Here is a 14,654-nt window from a genome sequence, read left to right as displayed (position 1 = left end):
AAATAAATAAATAAATAAATTGCTGGCCAGCTGATTTTTGGCTTTGGGGAAGACCTTTTCACTCTCTGGACACTTCAAGGAAGCTTTTCTGAAGCCCTGGAATGCAAAAAAACACCCAACGGCAAACCAGAAGTTCAGAAAAACAGACTTCCAGTTTGCCCATTGTGCTGTTTTTTGCACTCCTGAGGGTTCAGGGAGAGGGGGGAGGGATGGAGGGTGAAAGATCACTCATATTTTAGGGGTATTTATTATAAATTAACGTGAATATTTATTATATTGCATACAGGGGGAAGAGCTGTAGCATAGTTGTGGAAGACATAATCCACCGTAGGGATTTGAAGGGCTGTTTTGCTTTGCTGGAGCTTCAAATGAACCACTGCTTCAAAGGAAACTGAAAGTGTCACCTCAATTCTACATATAACCGTCAAATTGTTGCCCTATTTCAAAATGATTGATAAAATTAACATAATGCCTTGCTGCTTCACTTTGATGTGGTTGGTAACAGATTGGTACGACATATTTTATTTATATTTTTATTTATTAAACATAATTAAATCACACAACAGCTGAAGCTCATTGCATGGTTTACAATAAAACAGTGTAATGGTTGAATAAGTTAAATCAGTCCCAACGTGGTACCTATACACTGTTAAAACTCTAATTCCAGCAACCTTAGATTGCTGAAACAGTGGCTGATAGGGAAAAATGTTTTGTACCATGTTGGATGGGTTAACTTATAGAATGCGTCCAAAATTTGGCACTCCAAGACTGCTGTGGAACTGAAACCTGATGAATTGTGATAAAACATTTCACAACATAAAAATTATCCTAAAACAATTTATAACATACTGTAATTCAAAAATGTAATAAAACAATTATTGGGTTTGACTATGCTATATAGGTCAAAATGGGCTGAACTATTTTATGACATAATTCAAAAGATCGCAAAACATTTCCTGTGCTGATGTTTGACTATAGTATGTCTTTCAAGGCAGATACATCTTTGAATGCATCCCAGGTTTTTTCCATTGAAGGCATGTACATTAGAAGTTCTGTCACTGTTGAAGCCAATGAGGAATCTGTAAGGAAATATCTCTGAAAGGATGACTCAATAGGACACAGGTTTTCTAGATTCAGTTAGAAACTTCAAAAAGTGCAAACTTATGCCTCAAGATAAAATAACTTGCTTTCTTAAAGCAATACACCCAAGTAAACTAGTAAACAGAGTCCTACTTGAATACATATATTTATGGTTTAGTGTCTGGCATTTACAAATAACAATGGCAATACTTTTAGTGCAGGTAATACTAAACTACTTTAACAACGGTTTTACTGATCCAAGCATTTTCAAGTATCTTTACATTTACGCTAAAATATTTCTTGTCCAAATAACTGTTTTATTAAATGGAGGAATGACTGAAGTTTTTATTTCTATTATTCTTACAGAGAGAGTTTTCTTTTTCAAATTGGCAAATCTTAGTCCCTTTACAATTAAAACTTTACCATAAGGATTTATGTGTTGTGTATTCTACATTTCTCAATCGACTAACATTTACTTCTTTATAAACAATAGGGACAATGTGTTAATTTTTATTCATAATATATTATTTGGTCCTTGGAGGGAAGCAAAATGCACTATAACTAGAAAAGAGAAGAGTTAAACCCAAAGCTTCAGTCAAGGGGGCTAGTGCATTAAATTTCATGTGCTGGTTTCAGTCTCCTGATTACACTTTATGCTGGTTACGGCAAAAAGGAAGATAGATTAATGACATGGGATAAGATAAAAAATTCATCATTTATGCTTGAAGTTCTGGGAATCAGTGGCAGCTCAATTAATATTAATACTGAATCAGAAGTCTGAATGGAAAAGGACTGATTCAAGCTTTGAAAACTGTGTTTAATAATATAACTGAACACAGAGTTTAATTGAATCTTAAATGCATTTTAGCATTTAGATAAATGAGACAGCAGGGAAATACTAGATCTAGGTTTGAAAGAAGTAAAGATGGACCAGCACACTAAGAGGCATTTTAGGCACATGGATTTGCCAAATAGCAACTCTCCTCCCATGCCACATCAGATATCATTTCAAACTATTTTGTTACATAACTTATTAACAAATCCTACTTGGTATGCCCAAGTACTTCCTGCAAAAAGCTTCTATTTGGACTGATCAAGTAGCCTTGAAAAGTGATTTGTATTAACTATAATTTCAATGTGCTGGTGATAAATCTTAAACTTCCAAAGTCTACAACATATAACTATTAAATGCTTCTCCTAAAATGTTTACATTTTAGATCCCTTTTCAAATCAAGGGATGGGCACTCTGGACTGCCATTGGCTGTTTTTTTTTTGTGATCACACTGGTGGGTAAACCATAAGTCAGACACACGTGATTAGCTATGGCAACCTATTTATCACCTGCAACACATGGAGTGATTTAGAGTAGAGCCAGTCCAATGGAAAAGTAAAAATCAAAAGAAATTGCATGATACTTGTTAAGATGATCCCTGTCTACATCTTTTAGCACTTGGCTTTCTAGAGCAGTGTTTTTCAACCAGTGTGCCGTGGCACACTAGTGTGCCGCGAAACATGGTCAGGTGTGCCACGAAGAAGGAAGCTCAGGTTCAGGTCTCGCAACTTTTTGCTGAGAGAGAGAGTGAGAGAGAGAGAAAGAGAGAGAAAGAAAGCAAGAGAGAGAGTGTGAGAGAGAAAGCAAGAGAGAGAAAGAAAAGAAAGAAACAGAGAGAAAGCAAGAGTGAGAGAGAGAAAAGGCAAGAGAGAGAGAGAGAAAGAAAGCAAGAGAGAAAGAAAGCAAGAGAGAGAGAGAAAAGGAGAGGAAGGGAGAGAGAAATGAGCAAAAAGGGGAGGAAAAAAGAGAAACGAGAAAATGATTGAGACAGAGAATGAGAGGAAAGAGAGAGAAACAAAAGAGAGAGAAGTGACTCTTGATTTAAAGCATATAATAAAAAGCACCCAAAGAATAAGAGAGAAAAAACCCCTAGCCCTCACCTGTTTTGGAAATGGTTCAAGAGCATGTATACACACACAAGGGTGGGGAGGAGACAGATGGAAAAAGAGAGGAGAGTGTCTTAGGGTGTCCTTTTGGTTGGTCACACCACCAACCCCCCAGGATTTTAAAATGTAAAAAATGTGTCGCGGCTCAAAAAAGGTTGAAAATCACTGTTCTAGAGGATATTTCCAGCCGAGTGTTATATTGATTTAATGGAAAAAGATGTTTATCATAGTTGTTTTATGCATGTCCATTCTGAAATAATCTCCATTGGGTGTTTTTTTTCTTAGACATGTATAGCAAAAATTGTTCATTTGTTTGTTTATTTTATTATTTATATAAACAAGTCAAGGTGGTGAACATATCTAATATTCCTTCCAACTCCTATTTTCCTCAGAATAATAACCTTGTGCAAAGAGTTGGGCTGAGAAAGTGACTGGCCCAAGGTCACCCAGCTGCCTTTCATGGCTAAGGCAGGATTTGAATTAATGGTTTCCCAGTTTCTAGCCCACTGTCTTAACCAATAGACAACTCACATTGAATTCTTGCACTGAAATCTACAAGGTTTTAAATATTTGGGCCAAAGGTATCTTGTCTTTTCACAGGATTTTTCTAATAAAAGCATATTTCATAAAGGCTTAGAAAAGGGAGATTGATATATACAACAACAAGCAGAAAACTCTTTTTCCACTTTTCCATGACTGACTGATACACAAGGGAAACTTAGGGATATGTGATACGGAGGCAAAAATTTGCTTTGCAAGCCTTTCTGCAGTCATTTCTAATAGTGATGGGGGTAAAGATGTTTCTCAGAGAAGACATTGTATTGGGCTATTTCAATATTGGACTCATTTGTGGATTTTTTAATCACCTGTATCCAGGGGTGGGCTACTGCCCGCACTGGGGGGGGGGGGATGCAGTGGGGTAGTAAAAATGGAGCTCCACCCCAGAGCATCCAATTTGCACTGAAAGATGTTGAAAGAAAATGAAGGGCATCCTGCATAAGCCACGCCCACAGTGTGGTAATAAAAATTTTGGTAGCCCTTCACTGCCTATATCCAAGACAGTAGCAATCATATTGTTCTGTAAAACATTATTCTATATTAATTTCCATCATTATCTCAGTCTAGGACACAGTGAAGAAAGATTTTGAAAGAATATCCTATTAAAATCCTGACTTAGAACTTCTATCCAACTTTACATTTCAAATAATTGATAGTCCTATTTCAAAGAAATTTGGGATGCCTTAATAACTTGTTCACATCAGTTAAACTGTTCCGCGATTTACAAGGACACTGTGGCTCCTTGTTTCGTCATCTTGAATCTAATATGCAGGTTAAACAATCATGTAGAGTGTTTGGAATATATTGAACATTGGATAACTTGCATATGCACAGGAGTAAATCTTCAGTAGATAAAGTGGTCGGTGACTAAAGAGCTACTGCTGTTTCTGTGATTCTATCTCCTATATATGCTGAAAGCTGGCAAATTGTAACAGAAAGATATTAAAGGACTTTATGCTTATAATGTGGGTTAACAATCTTTTGTCAATCAAATGGAAAGATTGATCAGATAAATCTTCTTAATCCTTATAACCTTCATAAGGTACATATTGCATCTCCTATTTCACATTACCATTTAAATTGGGATGCAGATTTTTTTTATATGAAGGCTGCACTTGAATGGAGTGCCAGGAGCAAAACAACAAGAAAAGAAAAAGAATATGTGGCTCCAAATTAAGATTATATTTCATTTTATTTCCTACAGATAAAATTTATCTTTTTATAGCAACTTCATAATGATCAGCGCCAAAGTTTTTAGCAGTTTTATGGTACATCTAGTGATGCACTAAGAGAGAAGATATATTTTTTCCCCAGAGATACTTTCTGGGGCCCACTGTTGACTTCCATTTTAATTGCTGTCTTATGATGAAGTTTTCATACTACTTTTAAGCTTCCAAGCAACCAAAATTATTGTGATAATTATAATATTAAAATGATATAACACATTGAAAAGGGATGGACAGAAATAATACACCACTGTGCCTACCCTCTTTGTCCTACTGTCCTATTGTCCTAATTTATCTACTTAGCATTTGCTCATTTTCCGTCTCTGGTTTGTTGCTTTTGCTAAAGAATCTACTTGTGGTATAGCCACAGTTTGTGTTTTTCATTCTCAGTAATTTTGAACTGGCAGAAAGGAAGGCACTTTCAAGCTGCTTTGAGTATTGTAGTGTGAAAGCATTTTAACCATGTGGAAGTGTCATATAACCTGTCAAACAGGCTGTCTTTCTGTCTCAGTCAGAAATAGAGAAATGGTAACTCTCCAAGTAAAACTGAATTCCAAACATTTCCAGCATCAGCCGTGATGAGGGATGTTTTTAATTTAATGAACATTTAGAAGGCTACAACATTCTAATATCTCATCTAAAGAGTAGCAATATAAGTCATTCAAAAATTAAAATAAATGTACAAGGCTATCTGCTATATCCAAAAATAGTAGTATCTATCAAAGCATTGAAAAGATATTCAGCTTTATTTTCAATATTCCGTAGTATCATTATAAGAAAAATTGCAGCTGCAATCAAATTTCATACATCATTGCTTGTCCTGTTCAATAATTTGTAGGAGGTCTGCTTTTGGAACAGATGTTATTGAATAATCTATTTAGTTTCTTGAACTTTCATATAAAAGTAATAATTCTCTATGCCAGGTATTTCTAAAAATAAAAACGCATCACTTTCCTAATTGTATCATGTGTTTCAGGATATTCTTAGGATAAATAATAAAGTGTGTGTGTGTGTGTGTGTGTGTGGTGTGTGTGTGTATGTGTATTCAGCATAAAGGTTTTGTCATCACATTCCACACATTAAAATAACTATTATTAGAAGAAAATCTATCTTTTAACCATGAAGCAAGGAAAACTATTTTTTTCTCCACCAATACAAAATGATGTTAGCTTTTCAGATAGTCTGTCTGCTAGTAGATAATGATAAAGTGTTATTTTATATTAGCACATTAAAATTCCATTTTTGGTTCTGAAAATAACTTAGGTTATTATGAAAAATGCCACTATTCCATGGATGAAAATTCTATTTTCACGGACAAGATTAGGTGGAAATCACTGTCTGCCTAAATTATGATTCTTGACAAATGTATCTTTTCTTTTATGTATATTGAGAGCATATGCACCAAGACAAATTCCTTATGTATCCAATCACACTTGGCCAATAACAAAATTCTATTCTATAAAATAATTCTATTATATCTAACTTTACTGAACCAATAATTCAGTTGCATTCATTATATGGCATACCTTTAAACCTCATCCATACATTTTACATCTGTTTTAGAAGAATATTTGATGGTAGATTTTAGCATATATAAAATTACATGAAGACATAATGCACTTTTTTTAAAAAAAGTTTGTGATTTGGTTATCCTAAATGTGTCTTATGAGAGAAAGAAAAAAAAAGAAAGAAAAGTGTGAGGAGGAAGTTTTTGAAAATTGCCAGTAAGTCCAAAACAATTTTATTGTTAATTGTGCAGTAGTGTCTGACCCATCACGATCCCAAGGACGATGTTCCTCCAGGTCTTCCTGTTCTCTACCATCCTCTAGAGTCGATTTAAGCTGAGGCCTATTGCTTCAGTCCAGCCACCTCATTTTCTGTTGTCCCCTTCTACTTTTGCCTTCGATCTTTTCCAGCATTAGGATCTTCTCCATTGAGTCCTTCCTTCCCATTTGGTGGCCAAAACAATAAAACAATCTAAATAACAGCCTTGAGTTAAATGAATATCATAATATTTATTTGATTTTAATAAAGTGCAAATGATATGCAAGAGACAAATAAAGTGCAAATGATAACTGTCAACAAGCAGACAAAAAAAAGACATTAAAAGCTAAAGGTCGCCTCCTTTATTGTGAATGTAACAGAATCTTGCACTCCCATCAAAGCAATTTTCCTGCACAGCTTATACCTAATGTAATTATGGAGGAGTTGCTTTGAATTTATGTCTGACACTTCCTCCCTTTTCCTGAACTTTAGAATTTTTTTTCAAGAGCCCAGTTTCCTACTTTAATTGCCTCAGCTGTCCCCTCTCCTCCAAGGTCTGTCAGGCATTCCATCACTTTCTTCAAGGAGCCAGGTAATCTCAAAGTATGTTTGTTTCTATGTGTTGGGTAAAGTCAGTCAATTCTTCCAGATGACTAAAGAAAATGCCTATGCATCCACTGTGTGAGATATCACATTGTTCACCAGTATTTTTACCAGTATTTTATAAGCTATTATTATAATTGAACTAGTTCTCAAAATACTATGTACATGTTCAAGGAGATGTTAAAAATGTTGCCGACTGCTTTGGGGTACAGGGTATTTTACAAAATGACTGGTAGTTAAAATATCTCTTTAATTTGTTTATCATGATGAATATGATAGCAGGAAAAGTTTCTAAAATGCATATATCTATAAAATCTACTATATGACACTATCCAATTATCAGTTCAGTTCATAATTCAGCAGAGCTTAGTTCTGGTCACCTCCTTTAATTTTTTCCTTCTAATATACAGTAGGGGTTTTTTTCATTTAAAAAAGGGAGCAATTTTAAAGGTGGAAACTATAAGAAAAAAAATCAAATCATTTGTTTACTACTGTACTAATTCAACTATCCTGTCAACTACGCCATGTTATAGACCCTGAAAATTGGGAGCAATTGTTCAGCTTTGATAAAAGAGAACACACACCCTTGGTCTCAAAAGAGTTATTTGTGTTGCCGTGTGCAATAGGCTTCTCCGAACCCAAAAATTCAACTGAAAGGAAAGGGACATGGATGTCTCTTGGCAGCGGTGCAGGTGCCACCATCTTGATTTTTGCTTCTGTGCATGCATAAAAGCTTTTTTTTTTGTAGGATGCATGCACTACTTACTCACACTTCACATATGTGTGGCGTGTCCCTGAGCAAACCAGCAGTGGGAGAAACCAGAACCCACCTATTCTGTCCCAGTGCTGAGTTTGCCAAGAATCAGATGTACACCACCAGATTAACTAATAAAAGTTTTACTATGTACCAAAGACTTACGCAGTTGAGTCTTTTTGCAAAGAAGTTAAATGCTAACAAAAACTTCACGGCTCTGATTATCAAGTCTTAGCAGCTGGCCAGAGTCCTAGGAATAGATAAATACAACAACTAATTACTAGATTGTAGTAGGTGTTATTATTGTCAATTTACAGAATTTGTTTGGAAGCCCAGAACTTACTAAGAAAGCCAAGAATGTAGTCTTTTTAAAACACAAGCCAAAAATATAGGAGCGGAAACCAGATGTCTAAGATGAATGACATTGTTCTTTGCACCGGAGTGATGCATGACTCCATCTTAAATAGCTTGACTGTGTGGTCCAGTAGTCAGCAGTGTTACTCATGAGTAAACCTCCTCCTAAGTAATCACTCATGCCTCCTATAGGTCCTGCTAATCCTAGCATCAAGAAGAGGCTCCTCCTCTTCTCCTGAGTCACTCATCTCAGGAGATGCAGAAGGCCCTGGTTGCTCTTCAGTCTCTGACACCACATCCTTTTCACTGACAGTCTTGGGTGCCAGGAACAAAGGAAGTCTGTACCACATCTCCACTGTCTCTGAGTCCTTTGGGTCCATTATGTATTGCACAGGACACAAGTGGGCCACAACACCACCCCTGCTGTTAACACTGAAGAGAGGAGGATGATCTGTTCATACTCCAGTAGCTGTGCCTTTCTCCATTTCTCATATAAATTAAGTAGAAACTCAGTAGAAACATGCCTGCATAAGGCAAATATCTGATAAAGGTCAAACTTTCAGAAACATCTTTCTGACAGATCTCATACAAGCAATTACCTTGTACATTTTTATTTCAAATACTGGGCTGATGGATGGCTTGACTTTCTCTACTAGACCAGTCTTTGTCCTCTAACAACAGGCAGTTTAAAAATGACAGCTCTATGGGAATAACAAAGAATGGTCTGATGTTTTAGTTATATGGCTAGCTGTGAAGACATTATTTTGATGCTTTCTCTTGCAGACAGGTGGATTTTGCTTTATTACGTGAATGGCTTTTCCTTAACATTTATTTTACTTATTGTATTTCTCATGACTCTGACACATCTAGGGATCTGAAAGAAAATGAAAATGTCCTCAGCACTTAGTAAAAGTTCTCATGTTCAGGATTCCAAATTGAAACAGAAACCTCACCATTCTACTTGCATAGTTACCTTATTTCCTTTTTATCCTCATACCTTCTTTCATTGTTCAACAGATTTTATTTTATTTATTTATTTATTTATTTATTTATTTATTATATTTGTATGCCACCCCTCTCTGTAGACTCGGGGCAGCTCACAGCAACAATAAAACAATGTACAACAAATCTAATAATTTAAAAAACACTAAAAACTCCATTATTAAAAGCAAACATGCATACAACCATACCATGCATAAACTGTATTGGCCCGGGGGAGATGTCTCAATTCCCCCATGCCTGACGGCAGAGATGGGTTTTAAGGAGTTTGCAAAAGGCAAGGAGGGTGGGGGCAGTTCTAATCTCTGGGGGGAGCTGGTTCCAGAGGGTCGGGGCCACCACAGAGAAGGCTCTTCTCCTGGATCCCACCAAACAACATTGTTTAGTCAACAGGACCCAGAGAAGGCCAACTCTGTGGGACCTAACCGGTCGCTGGGATTCGTGCGGCTGAAGGTGGTCCCGGAGATATTCTGTTCCGATGCCATGAAGGGCTTTATAGGTCATAACCAATACTTTGACTTGTGACCGGAAACTGATTGGCAAACAATGCAGACTGCGGAGTGTTGGTGTAACACAGGCATACCTAGGGTCACCAATGATTGCTCTCGCAGCTGCATTCTGCACGATCTGAAGGTTCTGAACACTTTTCAAAGGTAGCCCCATGTAGAGAGCATTACAGTAGTTGAACCTCGAGGTGATGAGGGCATGAGTGACACTGAGCAGTGAGTCCCGGTCCAGATAGGGCCGCAACTAGTGCACCAGGCAAACCTGGGCAAACGTCTCCCTCGCCACAGCTGAAAGATGGTTCTCTAATGTGAGCTGTGGATCAAGGAGAATGCCCAAATTGCGGACCCTCTCTGAGGGGGTCAATAATTCCCCCCGCAGGGTTATGGACGGACAGATGGAATTGTCCGTGGGAGGCAGAACCCACAGCCACTCCATCTAATCCGGGTTGAGTTTGAGTCTGTTGACACCCATCCAGACCCCAACAGCCTCCAGACACTGGCACATAACTTCCACTGCTTCGTTGACTGGACATGGGGTGGAGATGTACAGCTGGGTATCATCAGCATACTGATGATACCTCACCCCATGCCCCTGGATGATCTCACCCAGCGGTTTCATGTAGATATTGAATAGCAGGGGGGAGAGGACCGACCCCTGAGGCACCCCACAAGGATTAACCTTGAAGTCGACCTCTGACCCCCCATTAACACTGAATGTGACCAACCGGAGAGGTAGGAGGAGAACCACTGAAGAGCATTCCACTGCCTTCCCTCAACCAGACGTGAATTTTAACAGGTCAAGGCTAATTCTTTTTTTGTTGTTGTTTTTACATTTATTCTTATACTCTTTTTTTGGTTTATTTTGAAGTAGAACACATGTTATAGCCATTGAACTTTTCTTCTGACTTCCTAAACTTCCCTGGGATTGCTTAGGCTAATTTAGTCCATGTTTACTTCTTCGCATCATGGAATTTTGTAGAACTGAATAAATTTGAAACATGATGATAAGAAGTTTTGTGTAATATGAACAAATTCTGTCCCTTCCTAGAAACAGCGAAACACTTGGTGGATGTAACAGTCTATTTCACAGTCAGATGCCTCCAAAAATGAAACAGTCTTCTCATAATATTGGAAGGGAAAGCTTTGGAATCAAAGTAAAACTTTTTTTGCATTTTGTTCATCTGGGTGCTTTAGGTTAGTGATGGCAAACCTGCTTTCCTCGGGCACCGAAAACACTATTGAATGCACATGTGTGCCACACCCATAATTCAATGCCCCCCATTCACCACCCCCTGCACAAGCAAGTGTGACCCCCCCCCTCTGCCCCACACTCCTGCACATGCATGTACAATCCCCCCCACGTCCCAACTTCCAGTGGGCCCAGTAGGCTTGTTTGCTGCCCTCCCCAAGCTCCAAAGGCTTCCCTGGAGCCTGGGGAGGGAGAAAATGCCTTTCCCTGTATCCCAGAGGCTCTCTGGAGGCTGAAAACTCCCTCTCAGAGCCTTCGTATGATTAAAAAATCAGCTGGCTAATGCACCCATGCACGCAGAAGCTGAGCTAGGGCAATGGCTAGTGTGCCATATGGCTCCACATGTCACTTGTGGCACATGTGCCATAGGTTCACCATTATGGCTTTAGGTTGTCATATTTTTAACAATTGTATGAAATTCCTGGAATTTCAGATCAATCCAAGCTTTGCTTAAATTGTGTGCATTCATAAATTCTTTTCAACTCATCTATTCATAAATCAGAATGAAAAATTATAATTTCAAAATGTTAAAACTCACTGTTGTTTCAACTCAAAATGTGACCTTAAAGTCAGGAGTAAATTGCTCTAAGCTGGGAGAAGAAAAGAGAAAGAAAATTCTAGCTGGAAAAGCACACATATAAAATCATGCATGGATTAGATAATGGAGTATCTAAAGCAGTTCACTTATAATCAACTCCATTTTTTCATACTGCACAGCAGTAAAAAAAAACCCACACCACTAGAGATTTTTGGAATAATGTTTTAAACTTTTGCAGCCAGCTGTTGTAATTTCGTTCCCATTTGTATGCTAGGGAATCAGCTTCTGTTGCTCAGATCATTAAAAAAAAAACAAGCTCCCCCTTCTGTTCTATTTAGAATACGTGTCAAAATATCCTTCTAAGAATGAAAGAAAAAATGGATATCAGTAATAATGGATTCAAAATATCAAGGACAAATCACATATAGTGGAGCTCTATGGATAAATTGGTCTTCAAATAACAAAAATCTATAAAATGTGAAGAGTATAACCAGAAGGATATGATATGCCCATTTAATTTTATAGTTCTATATAGGTTTTTCAAAAGTATCATTAAAATCAAACCTTCTACAGACAGCACAAATAATTCACGAAAGGAGCAATTATCTTGCATTGGCAGCAGACAAATAACCTGCAAACATGCTATTCCTTTAATTATATTTTAAATTAGGAGTGATGTATATTAGAGCAGTTTCCCTGATTTTAATGCAGCACATTGAAATCTGAAGAGATAAATTCATATTAATTTAGAAATAATGTTTGTTCATTAGGGAATGGCATGATGAAATAATGTATCAGGTTAATTGTTCTATAGCACCTTTGCTATAAAAGCATCTTTGGGACAACCATGACCATGACCTGGAAAACTGAGAATCTCCATAGACATTATTCATTTGAGTAATAAGAGTCAATTCTTTATTTGTTTTTTAATCTGTAACATTCATATGGATACTATAATTGTATTTATTTTACTACGTTCCAGTAGTGCTTCCATTGAAAACCTGACATATTCAAGTCCATTCTCTGCAAGATTAAACAATTTACCTGGAGGAAGGGGAAAGTAGCATAGAAATAGACAGAAAGAACAACATTTAGAAGAAAGAGAAGAGAAAGAAAGAAAGAAAACAAGAAATCAAATAGAAACAAGAAGTACAAAGGCGGCAAAAGTGCACTGAGGGCAATAAGATGGAAAAACAAATCAAGATTCTCTTAATCAACATAAATGGTATTAACTCACATATCAAATGAAGACAAACATTCACAAAATTACACAAACAGAAAGTAGATATCAATTTTTAGAAGCGTCTGAATTAGGCAATCTTTATATAATTCTGACTGATTCAAAAAAAGAAAGAAATAGCGGTGTATGTCAAACAATGCTTGTGTTCTATATTATATCTGTTTTAAAGTTTTTAAAAAATTGGTATGCCTTGTGAAAAGTAACAATAGTGACCACTAAAGAGGTGCATCAATATTTCATTAAATATGTTGACAAATATATTGGCAAATTGAATATAATGGCCTAAACAAATTGGACACACACACACACACACACACACACACACACAAAAGGAAGACTGTGACCATCAAGTTTGCTTTTACAATTCTAGCATCAGGTATAGAAAATTATTTTCTTTTACTATTGTTCATTTTATTTTTCTTTTGTCTTTAGATTATACTCAATGTCCCATTGGTTTTCCATTTTCCATTTTTTCTGACATTATTTGATATAAGCTAAATTTATGTTTAAATTTAAGTTTTAAGACACATCTTTTTACCCTCCAAAAGAGGGTGAAAATGTGGATGCATCTTATACACCAAATGTAGCCCCACCTGCTCACCCTTCTCCCTTTGGCATCTGCCTCCCAATAATTTGCTTCCTTGTAGAACAGAGCTCATTATCAGCTTCCAGACTCTCAGCTGATTAACGCCTGCAAGGCAACCCACAAAATGAACGTGAAACTAAAGTGTAGCTTTAGCTGCAAAGAGGCCAGAGGCAGAGGCAGAATTTTATTTTCTTGTGCTAATCAGTTGCTGAATCTGGATGCAAGGAGTTAAGTAATAACTATAAATGATAAATTGAGTGGTTCAGGGTGGGGAATTTGTAGTGGGTGGCACATTTTATTCTATTTTTTATTATATATTTTATTTTATTTTTAAATCTACCTATTCTGATTTTATGTATGGTGGGACTGGTCTCTGGTTGTCACACGACTTTCGTTGCCAATGACAATTCGTTGTTTTGACAATGACAATAAGTTTATTATTATTATTATTATTATTATTATTATTATTATTATTATATGTCTATAGAATGTTGAAATTATTAGACTTATTTTTTAAAGACTGCTTTATTATTGTTCTAGACATCTTAACAAAATGAAGAAGCTTTTTAAAACAAATGCTTGATCTGAAGATGCCCAGTGCTATTGTATCTTCTTTTAAATGATAGAGAATAATGTATACTTCCAGAAAGCCACATCAGTTTTAAAGATCTGTAAAAATATAATCTGAAATGTAACACTGTCCTGTTTTAGTACAGTATTAGGATAATGCAGCTGAGTTAAACTCTTACTTAATGATTATATATTTTGTTAAGCTTTACGAGATTTATTGCTGCAATTCTAAAGGGTGATTCACTTTCCACTCAACATTAGCATCAGCAAGTATAGTTTCTAGAGCAAAAATCCATTGTGAAACTTTAGATCTTTAGGACTGTAATGTAGCTATGGAAACACTAGAGTTTTTGTTGCCAATGTATTGACCTTTATTTTTTTCCATCATATTCCACTTCTCTCTCTAGACATCCTGTGACTAAGCTGACTGGTTGCTCAATGAAAATATAGATAGAGTAATAATCCACAATTTCATGAATAGTATTTTTCCCTACTACAAAGAGAGTCTCCCAGTAAACTCTATTTTTCCACATCACAATCCAGTTCCAAATATGAGGTAAGACACAGTTTGGGCTAGTTATAGTGGTTGTTCTGCACATCCATTAAAAAAAAAAAAAGAGCAGCTATAACCGTTGAGGTTATTTCTTTACTCTTCCAAACAAGAAAAAAATATGGATTCCAAAATATCA

The 14,654-nt window shown here is 36.5% G+C and overlaps 1 long non-coding RNA gene across 1 annotated transcript in view; it reads left to right on the top strand.

The window, feature by feature from the left end:
* The window catches only part of LOC139168989 (uncharacterized), a 56,987-nt gene extending 42,566 nt beyond the window's left edge, over positions 1-14,421 (top strand). The window contains exon 3 of the long non-coding RNA XR_011559411.1: positions 14,373-14,421. This is a non-coding gene — a long non-coding RNA (uncharacterized lncRNA). The remainder of the gene's footprint in view (positions 1-14,372) is intronic.
* The last annotated feature ends 233 nt before the right edge of the window (positions 14,422-14,654 follow it).

This window comes from Erythrolamprus reginae, chromosome 6 (assembly GCF_031021105.1).
Source record: "Erythrolamprus reginae isolate rEryReg1 chromosome 6, rEryReg1.hap1, whole genome shotgun sequence".
Taxonomy (NCBI): Eukaryota; Metazoa; Chordata; class Lepidosauria; order Squamata; family Dipsadidae; genus Erythrolamprus; species Erythrolamprus reginae.
Note: the sequence above shows the minus strand (reverse complement) of the source record. Positions and strands in the feature narration are given on the sequence as shown.